The sequence below is a fragment of the Balaenoptera borealis genome (assembly GCF_965194805.1).
Source record: "Balaenoptera borealis genome assembly, chromosome: 15".
NCBI lineage: Eukaryota > Metazoa > Chordata > Mammalia > Artiodactyla > Balaenopteridae > Balaenoptera > Balaenoptera borealis.
In genome coordinates, this window is record NC_138871.1 from 72,223,343 (window position 1) to 72,246,879 (window position 23,537).

Below are 23,537 nucleotides of genomic sequence, written 5' to 3' on the forward strand. Positions count from 1 at the left end.
TGTGACAGCTGTCATATCAGTGTGCATTTTAAAAAAACTTATCAAAATTAGTGAATTTTTGTGTAGCCATTTTAATATTGAAGATGGAAGAAAAATAGCAACATTTTTGGCATATTATGCTTTATTATTTCAAGAAAGGTCAAAACGCAACTGAAATGCAAAAAAAGATTTGTGCAACTGTATGGAGAAGGTGCTGTGATTGATCGAACATGTCAAAAGTGGTTTGCGAAGTTCTGTGCTGGAGATTTCCAGCTGGACGATGCTCCACGGTCGGGTAGACCAGCTGAAGTTGTTAGCGATCAAATCGAGGCGTTAATTGAGAACAATCAACATTATACCAAGCGGGAGATAGCCAACATACTCAAAATATCCAGATCAAGCGTTGAAAATCATTTGCACCAGCTTGGTTACGTGAATCGCTTTGATGTTTGGGTTCCACATAAGTTAAGCGAAAAAAAACCTTCTTGACCTTATTTCCACATGCGATTCTCTACTTAAATGTAAGGAAAACATTCCTTTCTTAAAACAAATTGTGACGGGCAATGAAAAGTGGATACCGTACAATAATGTGGAACGGAAGAGATAGTGGGGCAAGCAAAATGAACCACCACCAACCACACCACAGGCCAGTCTTCATCCAAAGAAGGTGATGTTGTACATATGGTGGGATTGGAAGGGAGTCCTCTATTATGAGCTCCTTCCAGAAAACCAAACGATTAATTCCAACAAGTACTGCTCCCAGTTAGACGAAGTGAAAGCAGCACTCGATGAGAAGTGGCCAGAATTAGTCAACAGAAAACGCATAACCTTCATCAGGATAATGCAAGACCACTTGTTTCTTTGATGACCAGGCAAAAACTATTACAGCTTGGCTGGGAAGTTTTGACTCATCCGTTGTATTCACATCACACCTTTGGATTTCCATTTATTTTTGGTCTTTACAAAATTCTCTTAATGGAAAAAATATACACAAATACATTTTACGTCTATATTTATTTCTAGACCTATCAATATACAGGGTGAGCCTCAGGCTAGAGTGAGAGGCAGAGGCTAAGCTGTCGCCGGGAGGAAGGGGCTGAATCAGCACCTAGAAATAGGGGAGGGAAGTTTATGGCAGTTGCTGTGGGAAATCCAATAAGAGGGTAAAAGGAATTGAATAAAAGGACTGTGTACTGGCACAGGCAAAACCATACAGAATGAATTTATGTCTCTATGATTTTCTCTGTGAATGAGGATAATGACATTTTATGGGTTACAAAGCACTTTTATTTCCACTCTTTGCCGTAATGCTCACAACTTCTGTGGTGGGCATGAAGAGGTGTCCACTCAGCAGCTTTGGGTCTTCAGGGAGCTAGTTACTAGTCCATGGAGTTCCTAGGAAATGAGCTGACTGGCAGCTGGCTGAGGTTTTAAGGAAGGGATACTGCAATCCTCAGACCTAGGGCTCGCCCAGCCTCTGAAGGAATCCCTAGGAAGCCATGGCCATACTAATAAGGAGCTGGCCTTCCCCAAAGGAGACTTCTTCCCTGCAGGCCCTCAGGTCCAGCCATGGAGGACAATAAGCCAGGAAGATTCTCCCAGGGGACCAGGCCAGGATCCAGCTCCCTTGTGGAGAAGTGAGCGAGTCCTGGCTGCCCCACCAGCGGGGTGGACAGGCCACCCCTGTGTGCTCTTTCCCTTCTCCTCTCTTCCAAAGTCAGTCTTCATTGTGAATAATCTATTTTATCTCCACCATCGGAGACTTGGTGTTTGGGGGATGGTTAAATTTATAACTTAGCCACTGTTACAGATAATAAGAAGCCACATGTAGACCACTGAGAGGAATGCACATTACTCGGATCCTGATTGTCTTCCTTTGGGAAGGAGGGTAAGTGGAGTTTGGGTTGTACATGGTAAGGGTTCTTTATTTTAGAAGGAGCATGTTAAAGATATCTTTATAGGGACTTCCCTGGTGGCACAGTAGTTAGGAATCCGCCTGCTAATGCAGGGGACACGGGTTCCAGCCCTGGTCCGGGAAGATTCCACATGCTGCGGAGCAACAATGCCTGTGAGCCACAACTACTGAGCCCACGTGCATCAACTACTGAGCCCACGTGCATCAACTACTGAGCCCATGTGCATCAACTACCGAGGCCCGCGCGCCCTAGAGCCCGTGCTCCGCAACAAGAAAAGCCACCGTAATGAGAAGCCCGCACACCTCAACGAAGAGTAGCCCCCGCTCGCCGCAACTAGAGAAAGCCCATGCACAGCAATGGAGACCCAATGCAGCCAAAAAAATACGTATATATATATCTTTTTATTGAGGTGAAATTCATATAACATTAACCATTGAAAATGTACAGTTCAGTGGCATTTAGAACATTCACAGTGTTGTGCAACCACCACCTCTATCAAGTAGCAGGACCATTTTTGAAAGTGCATGTGTGGGGAAAAGAGGGTATACGTGGATGCTGGGTGGCCATTGGGTGGAGTGCAATGTGTTTGCCCGGTGTCCCTTGCTTTGGAGAGCAACAATGCCCCTTTTCCACGGGGTGCTGGTTGGATCTGTCAATCCCAAAACCACCTCTTGCACCCACTTAAGGGGCGGGGGGCATGTGATCCACGCTACCCCACAGGCTGTAGAACCTGGTTCAGAGTGGGCTTGTGACTAGTCACAGCAATTGAAGTAACCCTCAGGACTTTTTGGCTAGGGATGGCGCCGTGAGTGAGGGTGACAATGAAGCACGAAACAGGACAACTTTGTCTCAGATCTTGAGGCACAGGGGTTGGGGGGGGTGTTGTTAAAGGACATGGAACCTCATGTCCTAGAAGCATTAGGGAGGTTCCTGAAAGAAAGGAAATTATGTTCTTCCACTGGGGCTCTAAGTTGGGAGAATGTGAACATGAGACAGCTGCCCACCATCTTGGAGTTTGTTTAAAGTAGGGAAAAGTGCCAACGTAGTGGGAAGCAGACAAGAGTGATGGAGAGAGAGCCAGCTCTGGAGCTGGCATTTGAGTCCCTGGATTTACCTGTGCCTGAATCCCCAGCCCTGGTCTTCCCAGTTGTCTAAACTCTATACTACTTAATCCTTTTGTTTGTTTAAGGTGGTTTAGGCAGGATCCTGTCACTTGTTTGTTACTACAGATGACTGATACTGCCCTAGCATATCCTGACTGATACTGCCCCTCACCCTAGATGATCTAGGGTCCACCAGGATACTGGCTGGGCCACAGTGGGGCAGACAGAAATGATGGGGCTGTAGGAGCCCAAAGGCAAATCAATCTGAGCTGGACCCAGTGTGATTTGTGGTCAGAAGGGCCCAGTAGGGTTAGCCAGCATTAATGTGTCCCTACCTGGGACAGCCTGGAGGGTCCTCCTCATGCCGAAAACGCCGAGGCCAGGCTCTGGAACCAGCCCTGTAGCCACACGGTTGCTTCCTACTGGACACAAGCAAACCCCCCAGCATGGTCACCTTGGGCCTTTTGACGCCAGCAACACAGACATCCAAGGTCACACATCATGGACTCCCAATGATTTCATCATAAATGGTTCTACTGAATAGAAACTTGCTTTGTTTTTGTTTTTGTTTTTTTGGCTGCACCACATCGCTTATGGGATCTTAGTTCCCGGACCAGGTATTGAACCCGGGCCATGGCAGTGAAAGCGCCGAGTCCTAACCACTGGACAGCCAAGGAATTTCCTACTGAATAGAAACTTACAGTTGCCCACTTGACCCTGAAAATTTCGGCTTGTTAAGAGTAACTGTAAGGGGGCTTCCCTGGTGGTGCAGTGGTTGAGAATCTGCCTGCCGATGCAGGGGACACGGGTTCGAGCCCTGGTCTGGGAGGATCCCACATGTCGCAGAGTAACTGGACCCGTGAGCCACAACTACTGAGCCTGCGCGTCTGGAGCCTGTGCTCCGCAACGAGAGGCCGCGATAGTGAGAGGCCTGCGCACCGCGATGAAGAGTGGCCCCCGCTTGCCGCAACTAGAGAAAGCCCTCGCACAGAAACGAAGACCCAACACAGCCAAAAATAAATATAAAAATAAATTAAAGAAAAAAAAGCACAATACAACGGATACAGTCAGCCCTTTGTATCCACGTGTAAAAAAAAAAAAAAAAAAAAAGAGTAACTTTAGGGAATTCCCTGGTGGTCCAGTGGTTAGGACTCTGTGCTCTCACTGCCGAGGGCCCAGGTTCAATCCCTGGTCAAGGAACTAAGATCCCACAAGCCGTGTGGAATGGCCAAAAGAAAAGAGTAACTGTAATGTTTTAAGGTAACTATAATGATTTCAGAGTCAGATGAAACATGCTTTGAATCCTGGCTCTGCCACTTCCCAACTGTGTGGCTTTGACTGAGCCTCAGTTTCTTCATCTATAGAGTGAAGATAACACAAACTACCTCAGAGGGTTGCTAAGGAAAAGTGCCAACCTGGTGCCTGGCGCACAGGAGACACTCAGTAAACTATCACTGCTATTTGCGGGCAGTATCATATAAGCCCTTAAGGAACGAAGAGGTATGGCAACCATCTTTCTAAACATGGTCCTCCCGTTGGCCAAACTTTAGCGTGTCTGTGGATGCCCATCTTGATGTTGAAAGCAAAGTGGCACAGAACCTGTAATGCACATATTCATTCATCCAAAGCTTATTGAGAACTTACTATGTGCCAAGTGCTGGGCTACAGAGATGACGGGGTGGTCTCTGTCCTCATGGAAGGAACATCCCAAGTCTCTGGAACTGGCCAGGTGGAGACTACGGATAGCATGGCCTATCATCAGCGGCATGGGGTGACCACTTGAGTGAGGGTGACAGGGAAAAAGGCCAGGACAACTGTGTAGGGAGCGGCCTCTGACCTTGGGGCATGGGGAGTGGGCAGACTGAAGGACCTGGAAGCATTAGAGGGCTCCTGGAAGGAAACCTCTTGGATGAAAGGTCAGCTCTGTGTCCCAAAGAGTTAGGTAACTGTTCCTGTGACCCCTGGAGGGTTGAAGTTGGTGGCGGTGGAGGGAAAAGTACAACTGGTTTCAGCAGTGAGGGCCTGAGTGTCCATAAGTGGGATGGTGGGTGCCTGGGGAAGGGAGCACACCATGTCCTGGGGCAGGGAGCTCAGGGCACTGCCATGTAGCTGAAGCACTGGGTGGAATGGGGGTACACAGTGGCAGATGACTGGTGGAGGTACAGGCAGAAGAAAGGAGCCAGGCTGGGGAGTCAGGGGGCCCAGCACCAAGCCCTAGCGGTGGCAGTTGGCAGAGTGATGAGCAGAGGGGTGGCTGTGCTGATGGAAGTAGACAGAGATGCCCCAAGTCAGAAACCTGGAGCCCTGGGAACTCTATGGGAAATGAGAACAACCCTCGCGGCAAAGGGGTGAGTAAGCATGAGGGTGGAGTGTAGGTGTGTGCACAGAATCTTAGAGCTGGAAGGGATCTTCAATGTCATTTAGTTCCACCCCCGAGCCATGAAATCTTTCAGTCTTCCACTGACCAACTGAGGACACTCTACTCTACTTGGACACCTCAAGGTACGGGGAACTCACTCCCTTCAAGGGGGCTCATCCTAAAGAGGTGCTGGAGCCTCCCAGACAGCCTGGATAGGCCTGGCGCCCCGACCTTGGTCCTGTTGAGTGGGGCCGGCCTCCACTCGGCGGCGGCACCTGGCGGGGGTGGCGGGTGGCGTGGGGCTTGCGGCGCGGATGGGCCGGCGCTGCTGTCCCCAGCCCCAGTGCTGAGGCAGGCAGAGTGCAGTGGGCTCTGGTGGAGGTCGGGAGAACTGCAGGGCGAAGACCGCCGGGGGCTCCGCGGGCTGCCGGGGGGAGGCACTTGACACCGGCCGCGGGAGAGGAGGGGCCGCTGTCCCTGCGGCCAGTGCTGGATGCGGGGACCCAGCGCAGAGGCAGCTCCAGGTAGCGGGGCGCCCCGCGGGGGGGAGGGCTGCCGCAGGCCCCCGGCGGAGTGGCCGGGAGAGCGGCCGAGGCGGGGTGCCCGGGCCCAGCGCAGGGTCGGGGTGCAGCGAGGTCCGGCCCTCCGACCCGCAACGTGCGGGGACCCCCCCAGCGGGGGCGTAGAGGCCGGGAAGTCGGGCCGAGGGCGCTAGGACCGGCCGCGCGCCCAGGCCGCTCCCGTCGCGGCGCCCCGGGGCCCCCAAGTCGGCGCTGCCTCCCGGGCCGGCTCCACAGCGCCAGGGCCGGGGCCAGCGCGGCCGCGGGGGGCGAGCAGCGGGCGGAGGCCTGGGCCCGCGGGCGGCCGGAGGGAGGGAAGGAGGAAGGCGGAGAGAAGGGGTGGGAGGGGGGGACCCGGCGGAGGAGGCGGAGAGAGGGAGCGCGACAGCGAGCGGAGGGAGGGAGCGAGCGAGGCAGGCAGGCGGGCCGGGAGGGAGGGAGGGAGGGCGCGCGGGCGGCGGCGGCGGCGGCGAGAGCAGAGGACGAGCCGGGACGCGGCGCCGCGGCACTAGGGCGCGCAGCCGGGCCGGCCCGACCCCACCGGCCACACGGTAATGAGCGCCGCTGCTGGCGGCCCGGAGGCCGGCCCGGAGGCGGGCGGGGAGGAGGGGAGCCGGGCGGGGGGCACGGCGGCGGGCAGTGCCCGGCTCGGGGCACGCTCCCGGACCCCCGCAACTCGGCGCCGGGCGCTCGCGGGGCCAGGGCTGCGGGCGGCGACGGCGGGCCGGGCTGGCCGGGGCGGCGCGGGGTATTTGAGGGTTTGTTTATGTCCCCGCGGGCTCGGCAGGCGCCCCCTCCCGTCCCGCCCGCTCCCGGCGCGGAGCCCCCTCCGCGCCCCCGCCCGGCTCCGGGCTCAAGTTCAAGTCTATACAATGCCGCGGGGGGCCTCCTCCGCCGCCGGCGTCAGCGGCGGTGCCCCGCTAGGCGCTGCCGCAGGGGCCCCGGCCTGGCCGCCCCCGCCTTCCGGGCCCTGCCCCCGCCCCGGGGCCCAAGCTGGGGCCTGCGGCCGGGGCGCCGGAGGGCGCGGACCCCGACCCGGAATAATCGGCTCCCGCCGCGGCCCGCAGGGAGCGGGGGAGGGGGGCGGGGGCCGGGCCCCGCGCAGGCTCCGCGGCGGCGGCAGAAAATGGCAGCCTGGCACGACCCGGCCCCCCGCCCCTCCCCCCGGCTCCCGGCCCTCCTCGGCCCGGCGGGGCGGGGGACCCGGGAGGCCCCCGGGGGCGGGCCGAGGGGTGATCGGGGGGCCGGGCCGGGGAACGCTGCGCAGCGATCTTCCTCCGGCCACCTGTGGCTGGGGGAGCGGGGTGCCAGCGGATCTGGGAGGGGCTGCGGGGGTGGGGAGAGTGCCACTTGGGGGGCACACCTCTCCGCGGAGAGTCGGGTGGCGCGCGGGGGGGACGTCGTGCCTGGCTCCTCCCTGCCCCCGCCGCGGGCCGTGGGAGCCGGGGCGGCGGCGGCGGCGGCGGCGGCGGCGGCGGCGGTGGCGGCGCCGCAGTGTGGGGGCGGGGCGGGGGCGGGCGAAGATCCCGGGCCGGGGCCGCGGGGGCCGGAAAACGCAGGGGTGGGAGCCGCAGGGCCTGGGCCCGGAGCGTGGCTGGTGGGGACGCCCCGGGTCGCCCCCTGCAGCAGCACCCACCCCCCTGCACACACTCAACACGCACGCGGACACACTCACGCACACGCACCCCCGCTGGGCCGGTGCAGACGTGTCCTTGAAAGCTTCGCATCCGCACGGTGAAGGACGAGGCCTCGCCGAGGCTGCGGATCGGGGTCTTCGGCCCCACGTCCCAGCGCCCCGGGAGACCCCAAGCTTCCGAGCCGCAGGCGGCCTCGGTCCGTGTCCCGCCCTCACCCCAGCTCCCCTCCCCCTCCCTCCTCCCTCCCCCTCGGCTCTGACAGAGCTGGCAAGGGTCCAGGGCCCGCCCCCGGCCTCCCCCAGCCCCCCATCGCTGGGGCCCGCGGCCCTCTGGCTGCCAAACTGCTTTTCGCTTTCCTGGAGGCTCCCTTCTTGGGGGCACCCACTCCCTTCCCTCTCCCCCCCATTAGTTTCCCCTTTTCTCTCCATCCCTTCTGTCCTTCCTCCACTCTCTAGTGCAAAGCCAGTTGAGTAGGTGTTGGCCCCTTGGGTGGGGAGTGAGGGGCTTACTGGTTCTCAGGGGCTCTCTTCCCCAGCTCGCGAGAGGAGCCCCCTGTGCTTGCACCTTGACCCAAGATGGCGTCCTGCACCCAGCTGGGCAGCTCTGGCCTGTGTCTGTCAGGGAGGAAGGGCCCGGGCCCCGGAGCCACACAACTCGCCCCCTCCCAAACCAGAAGGGACAGGAGGCTGCAGGAGAAGAGCCGGCCGCCCTGTGACCCAGCTTGCCCCTTGCTGCTGGGCCCGGAGACTGCCATCACCATCCCTGAGGGACTGTTCAGTCTTCATGTTTCACCCTGGGCTGCCAGCGCTGAACCGGCCTCCTGGGCTGGCGGACTGCGAAGGGATCCTGGGATCAGGTGCTGCTCCGCTGTGCCTCCTCCCTCCCAGGCAGATGTGACAGCTGCAGCCGGGGAAGCTTTTCTCCTTGGGCGATGCTGGAGAGCTAGGACTGGCCTCTGGGATTTGGGGAGCCCAGCTGTCAGGCGGACCCTCTTTGGGCTGTCCCCTCTGCTGGCAGGGGTCGTCTCCTGGTGGTTTCCTGAGCTGCCTGGGTTTGGAGGCTTGGGCTGTTAGGAGTTCCTGCTAGGTTGCTGGGCCAGGTGGTCCCCCTCTGCCTCCAGGTCCCATTGAGGCCCTGGTTGGGCTGTTTGACAGGGATCTCTGTGAAAGCGTGAGTCTATGTGCGTGTGTGTGCATGTGTGCACATGTGCTGCACGCAGGCAGTGGCCCAGGCAAACTTGTGTGGCGGGTCTGGCACCTGCCCGCCTCCCTTCCCGGGCCCCACTCCTCTGGGCCCTGGTTCCCTCTCCAGCCTCTTGTCCAGCTCCTTGGGGCCTGTCTTCAGCTACTCATCAAATGCACACTTCCTGGCTCGGGCGGACCAAGGCTCTCCTTGTCCTCCTTCCCAGGCTCGTGGGCCTGCAACAGGAAGCCGACCTTAGAGAAGGTGAATTCCTTCTAGACTCAAGGAGTGTGGTCCACAGTGCAAGGGCTGCCCCCCGCCCCCCCGGCACTGGAGAAGCAGAGAAGAGGACAGCCATGCCATGTGTCAGGGTGTCTGCGGACGGGATTCCTCTGCGGGGTGAGAGTTGGACTGCAGCTTGAAGGTCCATTCCAGCTTTTAAATTCTATGGCTCTGATTCTAGTGGTGGAATTTCAGACCCAGGAGTGGGGGCGGGATGGTCTCGCCTCACAGCGATAATCAGGAATGGCTTCCAAGGAGAGGAGGCCTGAGTGAGAGCAGGGCCTCCTGGGGGGTGGGCCTTTGAAAGGAGAGGGTGGTGTGAGGGGTGAGGGCCCTTCAGGAGACAGGTTTGTCACGTCTGACTCCACAGAGAGTGTAAAAGTGCAGCCTCTGGTTAAGCCTTCACACGTGTGTGTCCTTCTGTAGGTTTATGTGTACACTTGTGTGTGTGCGTAATTTCTGAGGTTTCCTCCCTGAGTCCAGTTTGCGGTAAGCTCCTGAGTTCCTTGTGGACCTTCTTGAAGCTGAAACTCTAAGCTTCTCATCCTTTCTTGGTCTCTCTGGTGACCAGCCCCCATCCAGGAGCCCACCCAGAGTCACCTCATTAGAACAAGATATGCTCCTAGTGCTTTTCCTAGCACAGTCACACATCACCGCCATTGGGCCCCTGAAAAAGCCTGCAAGGAAGACAGACAAGCTATAAAATACTTGCCCAGGGTGACCTGGCTGGGAAGAAGCAGAGCCAGGCCTGCCCTCTGGGGAGCTTAGACTGTCTCCTGCTCCAGCTCTCCCAGGCTCCTGCACTGCGTGTTGGTCTCTCCTCTCAGTTTGTGATCTCCACGGGACCTTGCCCTGGCCGCCTCTGGTCCCCCATCAGACATTTTGTGGGGTTTCCATGAGTGTCTGCTGGACATCTGTGTTTGCGTCCCTGTCCTCCCCCGAGTGGCAGGTTTGGTGGCCTGGCTCTCTTCTGCTTGCTGCTGCTCTGCCTTCCCCGAATAGCCATCGCCTGCTTATAGGCCAGTTCCTTAGGCTCAAGCCCACCTGAAAAACCTAAATTCTTTCCCGGACTCCATCAAGGCTCCCTTTTGTGGGAACCAGATAGAAAGGGGACTCTGAGAGCAGTCTTGCCAGCTCTCTCATGGGTGAGTTAAAAATAGACCACCCTCTCCCCATCCTCGGCCTGAAATGTTACCATTAGAATCCAAGCCCTAGAGTTTAGGGTTGAAAGAGAACTTGAAGCTCTGAGAACACCTGGAGCTAGGTTGGGGGCTGTTTGGGTGTGGAGCCAGGCCCGGTTTCTTCCAGGGCTGGAAGTGCTACCCAGAGCCCGAGGCCGGAAGGGCCAACTGTGTGCCTGTCACATGCTCCCCTCCCTCGGCACTTCCTGCCACCTTCCACTCTCTTGAGCCTGGGGTCCCTGACTTGGTGCCCGTGTCCCCTTCCCCCATCCCATGCCCCATTGATAGTTGAGTGTGTCTCTGGCCTCTAGCTTGGGAACAGGCAACAGTTAGGGCCATGGAATGGCCTGTGGGAATTGTTTCCACTTCCATTCTGGTGTCTAATGGATGGTAGTGCCGGTCAGGAGCCCGACTGCCCTTGGAGGCTGGGCGTCTCTGTGGGCCTGTGTGCTCTCCTGCTCCTGAGCAGGCCTTTTAATAGTAAACGAAAGGTGCCAGATTCCTTTCCACTCAAATCTTGAGGGCTCGTTTTCAGTCATTTCTCTCTTTGACTCTCTTCCCTTAAGAAGAACGTACCGAATCCGAGATCCGTGCAGTGTCGGAGATTCGCGTGTGTGTCTCCAAGCCTGCCTCCCCTTGGCTAAGTGTGTGGGCAAGCCAGGGTGTGGTGCACGTGTGTCTGTGCATATTTCTGTGTACGCGGCGCGCAGCTGCGTGGGGACAGAGAGCCTGGACATGAGCTTGCACGTGACCCTGTCTCAAGGCAGCCGAAGGGAGGGCCCCGGAATCAGAAGGAGCGGCGTTCGGACGCTTCGCAGTTGTGGGATCTGGGGCAGCGCGATTTCTCTGAGCCTCCAAGTTTCCTCACCTGTAACATGGAAACAAGACCAGGCGCTACACATAGGTTGTTGTAAGGATTAGAGGAGATAATGCTGGTTCCGCTCTTGGCAGAGTGCAGGCGCTCAGCGTTAGCGTGAGTGGCGTCATCATTTGGGCGGCTCGCGTGGCCTGGCACTGCAGGAAGTGCTCTGTGAAGTCTTGTCCACCTTCCTGCCTCTCTTGCAAAATCTTGGACAGATGAGGAAAGTGCTGATTCTGATTGAAAAATCTTCGGAGGTGGGAGGCTCCTCAGTGCCATTTAGCAATCTGTTCTAGAGTTTAACAGATCGCGTTGTCAACAGGTTGTCTTTGTATCCACCTTAAACCCCTTGTGCTATAGTTTCAGCTCTTTATTCGGATTCTGTCCTGAGTGCAGCCTGTTTGTTGCCCTGTACCAGGGTCTTGCTGGGCAAGACCCTGTGCTGGGCTTTGAGGGGACACACGGTGAGTTTAGGGTGTGCCCAACTAATTAGTGACCACAGACCAAGGTCAAGGGAGAGGGAGAAATAAAACACTCAAAGGACAGTGAGGTCACAACCAACTGGAGGGATCAGGAAAGGCTTCTTGGAGGAGGTGGCTCCTGTGATGATCCTCAAAACACAGAGATGGGGCTTCCAGACCAAGGAGAGGAAGCCAGGCTGCCGGGGATAGGGTGGCTGGAGTGTGGCGGAGACTCCAGGGCGGTGAACAGGGCCTCGGAGGCCAGCCTGAGGCCCCACGCTGATTTGAGGGGAGTGGGCCCCTGCGCTCTGTAACTCCCGTGTGGCCTGTGGAGAATCGCTTAGAACTTCCCTGCTTGTGGCTGTGAGGGGCGGCAGGGGAGACTGAGGGACGAAAGGGAGGGAGGGGAAGGGGCCGGCTGAGCTCATTTGGTATAGGATCTTGATTCCTTTATATTCTGTAGACTAGAGCTTAAGAGCTCAGACTTGGAGGGAGACAGAGCAGGGTTTAAATTACACCAACCCCGGGGGGTCGTGGTGATTAAGGGGAACGCCAGCGGGGCAAGGTCTCTGTCAGTGATGGCAATCATGATGTGAATGGGCGGACGAGGGTCCCTGGCCTGGCCTCCCAGAGGTCTCCGTGTCCCGTTTTTGCATCCCCTTCCCCAGGCAGAGGCACCCCAGCATCCAGAACATTCCTGTAAGGGCTGCAAGCACAGGGAAAGGGGGCATCAGCAGACCCTGACTCCGCCCTGCCCTCTTCCCTCCCTCCTCCATGTGCAGCTGAATTGAGCCCCCAGGTTGGAGGGGAGGTGCCCGGGCTGGCGGCCGTGCCCCTAGGTGTGGCTGCAGGTGCCTGGCAGGCCCCGGCAAGGACAGCAAGTGGGCAGGGCCCGCCAGGCCACATCTCCCTTGCTGATCACATAGCAGGCCTGTCTGGAGGACAGTGACAGGGGGAGGAGGTGTGGACGCCTGGGGCTTTCCTAGCTGCATCCCAGCAGGGAATGAAAAAATTTTTTCAACTGTAGCTCAGCAATGCCCACTCCCATCCTGCTCTGGTCCCCTCTGACCTCCAAGGTTTCCCAGCCTTATTTACATCTGCAATCAGATTCCTATTTTCTCTTTCCTGAGGTCATGGCCCTGCTCACTGTCATCCTTATTGATCTTCCCTCTCTGTTTCTGTTTCAAATGTCAAGGTCATTTTTAATTCTGAGCCGTTGTTAGCTGCCCCCGTTTGGGTGTACAGAGGGGATGGAGGACCATCTCTCACAGCTCATAACTGGAGGGCTGGAACTTGGGTGTCCTGACGCCTAATCTGGTGCTCTTCCTGCTCTGCGGCTATGTAGACGGATCCAGGGGTCAGTGGGGAAGATGTTCCAGACCTAACAGATAAGCTAGAGCCCGGTGTGCCAGCGGTCCTTACTTGAAAAGGTTAAAAGATGCTCAGAGGGGACATTATGGGACAGTGGGGTCAGATCTGTGGCTTACTGAGCCGTGGGTTGGATGTGGGCCCTATCATGGTGAATGTCCGGGAACGCCTGGGCTGGGAGGCTGGGGGACCTGGGAGCCTGCCTTCCCTTGGAGGTTCCCCAGAGGACACCAGGAGGGGCAGGCGAGGGCGCTCGGGCCCATGCCAGGCAGCTGGGATGCTCTGGCACTCCAGCAAGCAGAACCTGTTGACAGGGGGCTTCTTGAGGAATGGTCCTGTGTGATTAATTTTGTAGATTCTGAAAGGATACCTAAATTTGTGGATAAAGAGGAATCTAATCAGATTCTCCCGGAGGCTTTGAAATGAGATAGGAAGCGTGTCTATTCTGACATGTTAGATGTCCATGATATGGTGTGGGGTTACCCCAATAAGCAGTGTGCAGAGTGTGATCTCATTTTTGTAAAATTCCTTTAAAATACATGCCAGTATGCACACTTATAGGCTAGCAAATGCTTAGAAAAAGTCATTCTGGAAGGATAACCCAGCAAACGTGTCAGCAGAGTCCTTGCCATTTTACTTTATACACTTTCGTAACCTTTGCAAAAATGTAAAGGCACATGCATTCCTTTCTTAATGACCACAACAAAAATAAAACCACACTTTTAAAGCTTCTGGATAAGAACTTATAAAAATTGGAGTCACCCTTGGGCTGGAAGGGTGGACTCTTTTATAATGGATACGAAACTGGCTTGGAGACTGACAGCAAAGGGTGGGGCTACTCAGGTACTTGTCTTTTCTGGAAAGGTTGCAGGGAGATTTATTGCAGACCCTGAGGTCTCCAAGCAAAGGCCTGGCCTGGTAGGGATTGGGTGAGAGTGGAAAACAGGCAGCTGGCAGCACCCTGGTTCACTCCGGGGCAGCAGACCAAGTTCACTTTATAGGCTGATGACTGGAAACTCTCAGTTCTGACCCAGGATGGGAAACAAATCATTGAGGATCTTCCCTGAAGGCTTCAATCTCGCTGCTGTTGTGACCCAAATGGTCTCGGTATGGACCTCAGGTGACCCAGCCCTGGCATAGCCTGGGGAGCCACATGCAGAGAGGACAATGGGGCTTCAGGAGGCCCCGCCAGGGGTGGAGGGGATGCCCGGGAAACTCGTCTGGCATGTGGGCTCAAGCTGTGCCCGCCTCTGTGATCTGGAGGCCCAGGAGCAGGTGGCAGTGACCCAGGTGACAGGGTGGAGAGGTGAGGAGGGACAGATACAAGTTCCTCTGCCTGTTGCTTGCCAACAGTGCCCACCTCCCCCTTCCACAGTCCCAGCCCCCAGCCCCCGCCCATGGGTGCCATCTTGGAGCTTGCGGTGCCCTCTGAGGCTGCCCCTGTTAAAGACAACAGGAGAAAGGGTATGTGGACTTCTCTGGCCCAGCCCTGCCCCGCTCCTGCCCCTGGAGTGAGGCAGGAAGATAAATAAAAGGACAGTAGCATGGGAGCAAGGCCAGAGCTGGTCCCTCTGCAGACCGCCCGCTGCCCCAGGCTGCAAGGGGACAGACATGCAGGGCAAAGAAGTGACCGGCAGGCAGGCAGACCTTGATGTGCATCTCAGCCCTGCTACTGCCATAGCTACCGAGGGACCTAAAAGTCTCTGAGCTGCAGGTTTTTCATCTGTGAATCAGGGATAAGAATCGCATCCACGTTTTACTGGTATTGCTTGAATCAAATGAAATACTGTGTGAAAACTGTCAGCACTGCGCCCAGCACATAGTAGGTACGCAGGACGTGTGGGTTCTTTTTCTCTGAGTCGGGTCAGGACAGGGCTGCATGAGGGTGAATCTGGGGACCTGGCGAGATGGCCCCGTTGAAGGCCCCCTTGCCTTCCAAGACCCCACAAATGTTGCCTGTCATCCTCATCACCCCTTAGGGGTCACAGGGCCTCCATTTCCTCTGTAAAGCCAGGATTTGGCTGGTTGATCTCTGAGTGCTTCAGCCAGCCCTGGCCATCTGATCTCTGGGCCTTGAATCTTGATGTACTTCTGTCAGTTTCTGGAGAGTCCATGCCCAGTGGGGACCCAGTAGGTCCCCCAAGCCCTGGGCCCTCGCCCTTCCTGCCCTCTGCTCTCTTTGGGTCCAGAGCAGGCAGTGGCCTCTCCTCTGGTTGCTGGGCCTGCTGGCAGGGCTGGCTCTGCCCCCTGGCCCACAGGCATGGGAGGGTCTTGACCACAGCCGGGCCTGGCAGCTGGCACACAGCAGTGGTTCCTAATGGTTTTATTACCAGCAACAATGTGGTGCTTGTTGCCATCCTCTCACAGGCCTGCGATTCCCAGCCCAACTAGTGGTGGCCTGAGGGCCTGCCTGGTACTGGAAGCTCAGCTGGGAAGCCCAGTGGGGCAGGGCAATTGCCTCTGCATTTTCTTTTGTCAACACCCTCTGTGCAGCCTGGACTCTGAGATGGCATGGTGATATGCTGGGGCCCCAAGTTGGCAGGCCTGGCAGCTCTTGAGTTTTCTCTCCAGAGGGCCCTTGCTTCAGATTCACAAATAATGTTTATCTATTCATTTATTAAAGACCTACTATGTGTCAAGCACTGGCTACAGAGATAAAAGAGACTGAGCTGGTCCTCAAGGAGCCCGCAGGGGAGATGAGAGTCTGGCAAGGTGACCATTACATTGTAGGTGGGTGGAGAGAGCTCTGCAGCGTGTACCTGGAGCATTACGGGGGCTCAGAGAAGGGACGTCTCATTCAAGGGGGGAGGGAAGAGCAAGAAAGGGTTTCTAAAGGAGGTGAGGCTGGAGCTGAGTCTCAAAGGGTAGGGAGCAGTTAGCCAGGTGGTCCGGGGCATTTTCTCCCTTGATGTGGCGGGAGTGATGGGATATGGGGGATCATGGGATGTGAGGCTGGAGGGCTGGGCCGAGCTGGACCACGGAAGGCCGGGATGTTACCCATTCGTCGGCGTTGGGCTTGGAGTAACGTGCCCGTATTTGCATCTGAGAAAGATCATCCTGGGGCATCAAGGAGGAGAACTTGGGCAGCTGAGACTGGGGGCAGGGAGCCCAGGCAGAAGGCTGGTGCAGGAATCCAGGGGAGCAGCAGTGCAGGTGCGGAGGAGGGCTGCTCTGTGAGGCATTTAGGTGGGAGTGACTGGGTGATGGAGAGGGTGAGGGGAGCTGGCTCAGCCCGCCGCGTGGGTGGAGGTGCCATCCGTTGAGAGGGCTCGGCTGGAGGGAGTCTGGGAGAGATCTTCCTGTGGGAGGCAGGGCTAGAGTTGGGACTTGAGGGTGGTTAGGATTTTGTGCAGGCGGAGCCTGGGCTGGGCCAGGCTTGCAGAAGAGGGAGGGCCTGTGTCACCAGGCCTGGATGTGGGGACCCAGGAAGGCGCAGGGTCCAGGTGATGGATTAGAAAGGCGGGTGCATTTTATTCCATAACTGGTAGCAATCCCTGCAGATTTTTAAGGACGGAAGTAACTTAACCAGGCATTTGTACCACATACATTGGGCATACTGATGTTTGGGGGCTTGAGCAGGGGCTTCTGCTTCTCAGGTGCTCCCCCGAAAGGTGAGCTGCAAGGCCTGGACCCTGTTCTTCAACTCCCCGCTGCACAGCCTGGGGTGAGTGTCATCACCCTCTGACAGTGGTATGTGAGTTGCAAAGTTGACATCCGCCCTGGGTTTAGAGGCAGGTCTGCCAATGTAGGAGGGGATAAGATGGGCACAGCAGTTTTGGTAAACAAACAGAAAAGAAACAAAATCTGTTTCTCTAAAGTAGAAATAGGAGTCTTTTGTGTGTCACAGGAAGAGCTGTTTCCAAAGAATTTCTAGAAAAATGGCGTGAACCAGGTCAGCATCACTGAACCCGGGCAGAGGCAAGAGGCGGCGTGGCATTGTGCCAGGGCCACCAGGCTCGGCACTGAACAGACAGTGGTTTCACCTCAGCCCTGCCACCTCCTAACTGAGTCCTCCTCGGGAAGATCGCTTAACCTCTCTTAGCCTCAATTTGCCGTCTGCAAAGTGGAGACAACCTTCCAGACTTGTGTCATTTGTTTGTTTGTTTGTTTCAAACACTGCTTCTTGCCCTGAACTTGGATATTTTATGTCACGTGTCTTTTAAAAGAATCCTTCTACAGTTGGCCTCGCGGGTATTTGAGGATTAAAATTCAGCTGTGCCTGGTCCCTGTCTGGCGCTGAAGAGACACAGCCCCGTACCGCGCGCGCCCCTCTTCCCCCGTCTCACATGCCAAGTTTCCTCTTGCTCTTTGCCTCCCGGGAGGCCTGACCCCCCAGTGGGTTTTGAGTTCCATGTTCCTGGGAAGCTCCACTTATCATGTTCCATTGACTCTCTTGTTCCCCAGACCTGGGTCACCCCAGTGTATTTGAAGAGAATCTGCTGAGCTAAATGGGAACTAGTGGAGGAGGTCAGTTCCTTGTCTCCTTTTAATGGAGGGGAGGGGAGGGTGTGTGCAGAGCTGCCCATGGCTGTGTGGAGAGCAGGGGACGAGGGAGGGAGAGGCTCTGACCCATCCAGGGCCCGGGCGGACCATGGCTAGGACCTTGCCCAGTAGCTGGCTCCTGTGCCAGGGAAAGGGGTGCAGGGCCCTAGTGGAGTCTGGGAGATGATCTCGGGGCGACCTCGGTCTGGATGGGGAGGCCAGCTTCCTCTGTGATCGGGCACATGTGGTGGCCATTGGGCTGTTTTGTGGCCCCTGTGACATGCAGCCATGGCCACGGGGAGACCTTGGAGGCATCTCTGCTCTCCGGAGGAGGCTTGGGTGGGAAGCTAGCTCCTCAGCGGGGGCTCCTGTGGAGGTGGCGTTGGCGAGAAGGCCTGGGCCGGAGTCAGGCTGTGCCTGGCCGGTGGTAGGGTGGGTGGGGACCACTGTCAACTTGAGTGCGGAAACCAGTGTTTCCCTGGTTGGTACAGACCTGCGCTTGTACCCCTGTCACAGGGGCACCCTCTGGAAGCTGGTGTGTGTGGACCGAGGGTGTGGTGGTGTAATCACACGAAATGTACAGCATAATTAATCCGGCATACCCTTAGTGGTATGCATAATTGTGCTGCATGGTAATTAGGTGTAAATGGTAAGCAGTTCACATAAATGTTTTTGTAATTGGTATTAATTTTGCAGAGGCAAACTAAGTTTATGTGGTTTCTTTTTTCTTGCTCTGTTAGTTTTCTAGCATAGGCAATTCCTAGCTTTTGGAGGAATTCTACTGCAAATGTTTGTTTGTAGGGCAATGTTTTGTATTTTCTCTCAGAACAATGTTATGAATGGTTATGAGGTTCCCAAGCTGGTTTCCAAATGCCTCTTTGGCCCACACTTTAGGTGAAATGTGCGACGCGTATGCGGGGAGGCCTCGCCTGGAATCCTCCTGCTTCAGGTTCCTGGAGCCTGCCTGTGTGTGTGTGTGTGTGTGTGTGTGTGTGTGTGTGTGTTTGCACGCACATACATGTCTTTCTGCATGTGTCTGTGTCTGTGTATGTGAGTGTGCCCGTGTGGGTCTGTGTCTGTGTCTCTGTGTATGCCTGTGACCCCTGAGGCCACAGTGGCAGGTTAAGGGTGCTGGTAAAGAGGTTATTTATTCTGGTTGCGAAGGCCCTTGCGCTGGGGGATTAGGGGAGGCCTCGCGGCATTAGCTGGGAGAGAGGACACTGGGTCAGGCCACAGCAGCCGTTCAGGAGCCAGCGAGAGCCATTCCTGGGCGTTGTCTGAAGTGAGAGTCTAGGTTTCTTAAGGACACTTTACTGGCCTTTCACCCTAATTAATGACATACTTTTTTTTTTTTTTTTGAATTTTTGCATTTAATTTTATTTTTTTTTTATACAGCAGGTTCTTATTAGTTATCCATTTTATACATATTAGTGTATCTGTGTCAATCTCAGTCTCCCAATTCATCACACCACCACCACCACCCCTGCCGCTTTCCCCCCTTGGTGTCCATACGTTTGTTCTCTACATCTGTGAATGATGTACTTTTTAAAAAAATTCATATTAATTGAGCGCCTACCATGTGCCAGGTATCATGCTAAACACTCGACTCAAATTCTCTCATATCTTAAAATAGACTCAGGAGGTAAGGACTCTTATTGTGCAGTTTGGTAAAGTGTGGCCTGCGTCTGGGCGGCAGAGGTTTGAGGTGGGTTCCGGCCGAGCCCCCTTAGAGCTGAAGGGGTGGATGAACTGCACCAGGGCCCCCGGGCCAGATGCTAGTGATTCTGGGATGTGCTACCCAGGATCCTGGGTTCTTCTTCCTCCCCTCGGGCCCCCTTCCCCCCCTGCAAGTGGTTTGGTTTCGGTTGGGGCAGAGGGTGAGGAGAAAGCAACCAGGGAGCAGCAGGTGGTTCTGACAGCAGTGGGCTCTTTCCTGCACTCTTGGGTGGGCAGGGGCTGTGCTCCTGCAGCAGCTCCCAGACCCTGAAGACTCTTTGGGGGACCTCCTGGTTTGGGCCCGGGAGGGGGTCAGCTCTGTGGCCTGGGAGGAGTGTGAAAAGGTGCGGGCGGGGAAGCATCGCACGGATGGTGTGAGGAGAGAGTGGCCCCAGGCAATCCGGGGACCAGCTTCCAAAGGCCTGGGCAGGTGGGAGGCCGGCTGTCCCCGCTTCCCGTGGTTCACAGACACCCTGATCCAGGTCCCTCACGACCCCCGACACCCTGGGCATCTGGGGGCTGGCGGAGCCTGCAGACCCCGTAGCAGGCGCACGTCCTGGCCTGGGGCAGGTGGAGCAGGGGCCTTCCAGTTGGCGCACTGCCTTGGGGAACTCTGGCAGGCGACCCCTAGAATGGGCTTGTGGGGGTCCCTCGAGGCACCGCAGCGCCGTGCTGGCGATGTTGCGGCTGCCTGGGAGTGATTTCACCGCGTCCTCTCTGCCTCAGGGGTCAGGCGGAACAGGGAGAACGGGGAGGGTGGGTGGCAGAAGAGCAGGGTGCAGGACATGACTCTGACCTCATCTGTTTCGGAAATCACACACATCCGTCTACACGAGAAAAGCCAAATGACCACACAACAAACTGGTTAAAGACCCCTGGGAGGGTGGTTGAGGAGGAGCGATAGGGGCTGGGGGTCCTGAGGGGTGGGGGAGGGGGCTGGGGGCCCTCTGGAAGGATCCCCCCTCGTGGAGGAGAGAATGCTGTGAACGTAGACACAAGCGTGTGGGAACAGGCAGTGTGAGCTGGGGGCCTGGAGCGATGGAGTCGGCTCGGCGAGGTGGGGGCCAGGTCAGAGCGGTAGGCTGAGGCCAGACTTGGAGAGCCGGCGGTGTAGGACCAGAGCGGAGTTCAGATCTTATAGTGTGTGAAAATCACTGGCATCATCGAGTTTTAAAAAATAACAGGTTTATCGAGATATAATTCACATACCATACAATTCACCCATTTAAACTATGCAATTCGATGGTTTTTAGTACATTCACGGAGTTGTGCAACCATCACCACAATCAATTTCAGAACATTTTCATCAGGCATCATAGGTTTGATTGAGGAAGCCATGTGTGGAAAATCTTTGCTGAGAGGCTGGGGTGGGAGGGAGGGACACCAGAGGCGGTGAGACGCGTTACAGGGTAACTGCCAAGGTCTAGACCTGTGGTCCCGAGGGCCTGGAGGGCAGGGGTGGAGAATAGGGGCCCGAGGATCAGGTGCCTGGTGCAATGTGGGCACTGAGGGGGGAGGTGGGACCTGAGTTCTCTGCGGGGTTTTGGGCTTTGGCAGCTGAGGGGAAGGTGCTGCCACCTCCACGTAGAGAGAGGAGCCACAGGAAACATGAAGCATCTGGTTCTAGAAGAGTAGGATTTTAGGTAACTGCAAGTCATCCAGGTGGGGATGTCCAGAGAATAAAGATGGAGGCCTTGCAGTAGGAAGTCTGCACTCATTTAAGCCCAGGTATCTCAGCAGAGGAGAATCTAGAGAACAGCTGGATCACAGCGGGACCCGAGAGGGGTGCCCACTGGGCAGCAGTGGGAGCAAGACCCCAGCCAGCCAGGAGAAAGAGCGGAGGAGCCCGAGGGTCAAGAGCATGGAGCCAAGGGGGCAGAGAGGGCCAGAGAATCCCCTTGTTCATGAACTTGCAGGGGTCTCCTGTTCACCCCAGTGCCCAGCTTGGCAATGACACTCAATAAAGGATTGCTGAGTGAGTGCTTGAAGCAGGGAATGATTAGCCGGCAAGGAGGCTGAATTGAGCTCAAGGACGCCAAGGATGGAAAAAGGCCCTTTGAAGCCGTGGGTGACTGTATCTGTCAGGGCCGATTCAGGAGACAGGAACCACATAGTGATTGGAACAGGCAAAGTTTAATATAAAGACTTAGTAATGATAACAGGAGATTGGAGTATTGAGAGATTGGCTGATAAGAAGTAAAAAGGTCTGCAAAGAATACAGAAATAGCACATATGAGAACAGCCACTACACCGAGGGTTGCCGTGGGGTGCCCAGGGAAGGGGCCCCCAGGGCTGAGATCCTGACCTTGATGCCCCTGGCTCCCTGGATGACAGAGAAGTCACTGTGGCGCCATGTTGGCAGAACTTGCTGGAAACCTGCCCCCCGGAACTCACTGGAAGTCCATCCTTTTGGGTCCCAAGGAAAGTTGTTCATGAGGAAGTATCTTGCTGGAGGCACAGTGCTACTAAACTACCCAAAAGGAGTATTGGGTGAAGCTGCTGGCCGCTCTTGACTGTCAAACACTGCTAGAGCCACGTGCTGGGGAAGCACCCTTGCTGCAGGAGCCAGGCACTGGAGAAGCTGTGACAGGACAGGCCTGGCCACTAGGGAAGCCACAGGGGCAGCAGGATCTGACTGCTGGAGAAGTTGTATACAATGCAGAAATCCTTCAAGAGAGCACGCTGGTTCTAGGAAAGAAAACTCCTCCTCCTTCAATGTCTCTCCAATGCCCTCTACTGAGGGAGTTTGATGTCATGCCAGCTGGCAAAGGGGACATATTTAAGGGGCCTAGCTTCATTTTCACAGAGCAGGCAATGAAGGGTGAATAAATTAACTGGCACAGTCTGCTACTTTGGCTGCACAGCTTCCATCTGCCCCCTTTTACACACATGTGAGCTCCCCTACAACAACCAAATAGTTGTATTTCTACCTACCAAGACACAGCTATCCTGCTTCCCGTTCTTACCCTGTCTCCCAAATGAGGCATCCCAGCACTTATTGTATCAATCACTGTCTACGTGAGCAACGCCTCAAATTCAGTCACAGTCTCACTGAATATTCTGTTACCTAAAGACTAAATTGTAACGTTAACTTCCAACAACTTGTATATAAAATATAAATAATGGGAAGATGAAGGAAAAAGAAGAAAACGGTTACCATGTACGAATAAACACACATCTATATCAAGTAAATAGAAAACATGCAAAAGTACTATAGTTCTCATTTCTATATTTGTTCACAAGACCACGTTTGCTCTCCGGCTTCCTTCTCCCATTTCCCATCCTGTATCTCCTCTGCACTCAGCCGGAACCTCAGCAGGGCAGGATTCTTTTACCTGGTGGAGTGACCCAAACCTTGATTCTTGAAGGATCTGAATCCTCGGTTGTCCTGCCTTTTTTTTTTTTTTGGTTCCTGTAGTTTTTCACTAACCCTTACTTTTGGGCATGGAAGTCCTAAGAGGTACCTGAGAGAATCCTCTGGTTCCAGAAATTATCTTCCTGGCCTCTATTGTATACCAGCAACCCAATTTCTCCTTGGTAACTAGGATCAATCACTCCAGCTTGTGGAGTAACTCCTCTTTGTCTGTTGGTTCAGTGGCATTAAGGGGGTCCCCAAAAGCCAGGTCAGTGACTAGTCTTCCAGTGGAACCATTGCGGTGTCCTCTTGGCAGACAACATTCAGAGCCCCTAAACCTTTTCAGAGATGTGGGAGTGGAGTGGGGACCAGATGCAGGGATCAAGGGGAGAGTAAGTGAAGAGGCTCTGGAGCTGGCACGTGTGGACCGTTGTTTAGAGGCTGGAAGAGCCAAGAATCCCCCAGGTGTGGACCATGGGCCACCTCGGGTGGGGGGGAGGGGAGGACAGAATCAGACCCAGGCTCATGGCTGTCCAGACAGCAGGCCCCGCCAGGGTCCACATGGCTGATTCTCATGTGGACTTTCAGCCTGGACCCTGTGCCCTGCCTCCTGGGGCATGGGAAGCCCATCGACTGCCACTGCACACACGACCCCGACCCCCAGTAGGGCTCCTCCTGACTCACCGTGTTCGGAAATGCGTGCTCCTGTATGGAACTCTGTATTGGCTCATTTTGGCTCCCAAGAACAACTTCAGCTCCTTACCAGCGTCTATTTTGGGTACAAACCTTTTTTTTTTTCTCCTCCCTGCTTTTGGGGCTGTGTCATGGTAACCATAAGTGTGAGCAGAGAGTCTGATTCAACTCAGCGCTGCCGGTGTGGCCACCATAATGGCAGCATTTGGTGTGATTAAAAATGCTCACGCTGGTGGTGCCCTGGCCTCGAGGGTGGTGTGAGAGCCACAAGTCATCTTGTTGTGACTTCAGAGCCAGACAGATGGGCTTTGAAGTGGGGAACAGGATGGCAGGATTGTTGGCCTGTCGCCAATGGCTTTCGGTATTCTACGGGCAGCTGGTGATTTGGGTGGGAAGGACTTTTC

The 23,537-nt window shown here is 55.8% G+C and overlaps 1 protein-coding gene and 1 long non-coding RNA gene across 5 annotated transcripts in view; one reads left to right on the top strand and one right to left on the bottom strand.

The window, feature by feature from the left end:
- Nucleotides 1-289: 289 nt before the first annotated feature.
- Nucleotides 290-8,382, bottom strand: LOC309611908. Its single transcript, XR_014234828.1, has 2 exons — nucleotides 7,603-8,382; nucleotides 290-3,417 (listed from the first exon to the last, which is right to left on the bottom strand). It is a non-coding gene; the product is annotated as an uncharacterized lncRNA (long non-coding RNA).
- Nucleotides 5,737-23,537, top strand: part of DNMT3A (DNA methyltransferase 3 alpha) — a 98,501-nt gene continuing 80,700 nt past the window's right edge. For 2 of the 4 annotated variants that reach the window (XR_014234820.1, XM_082356868.1), the window contains exon 1: nucleotides 6,340-6,468. The gene's annotated coding sequence lies outside the window, so the exon portion shown is untranslated. Of the gene's footprint in view, nucleotides 5,882-6,339; nucleotides 6,469-9,074; nucleotides 9,136-23,537 lie in introns of those variants that run through there. The other 2 variants (XM_082356869.1, XM_082356870.1) reach the window with 2 other exon arrangements.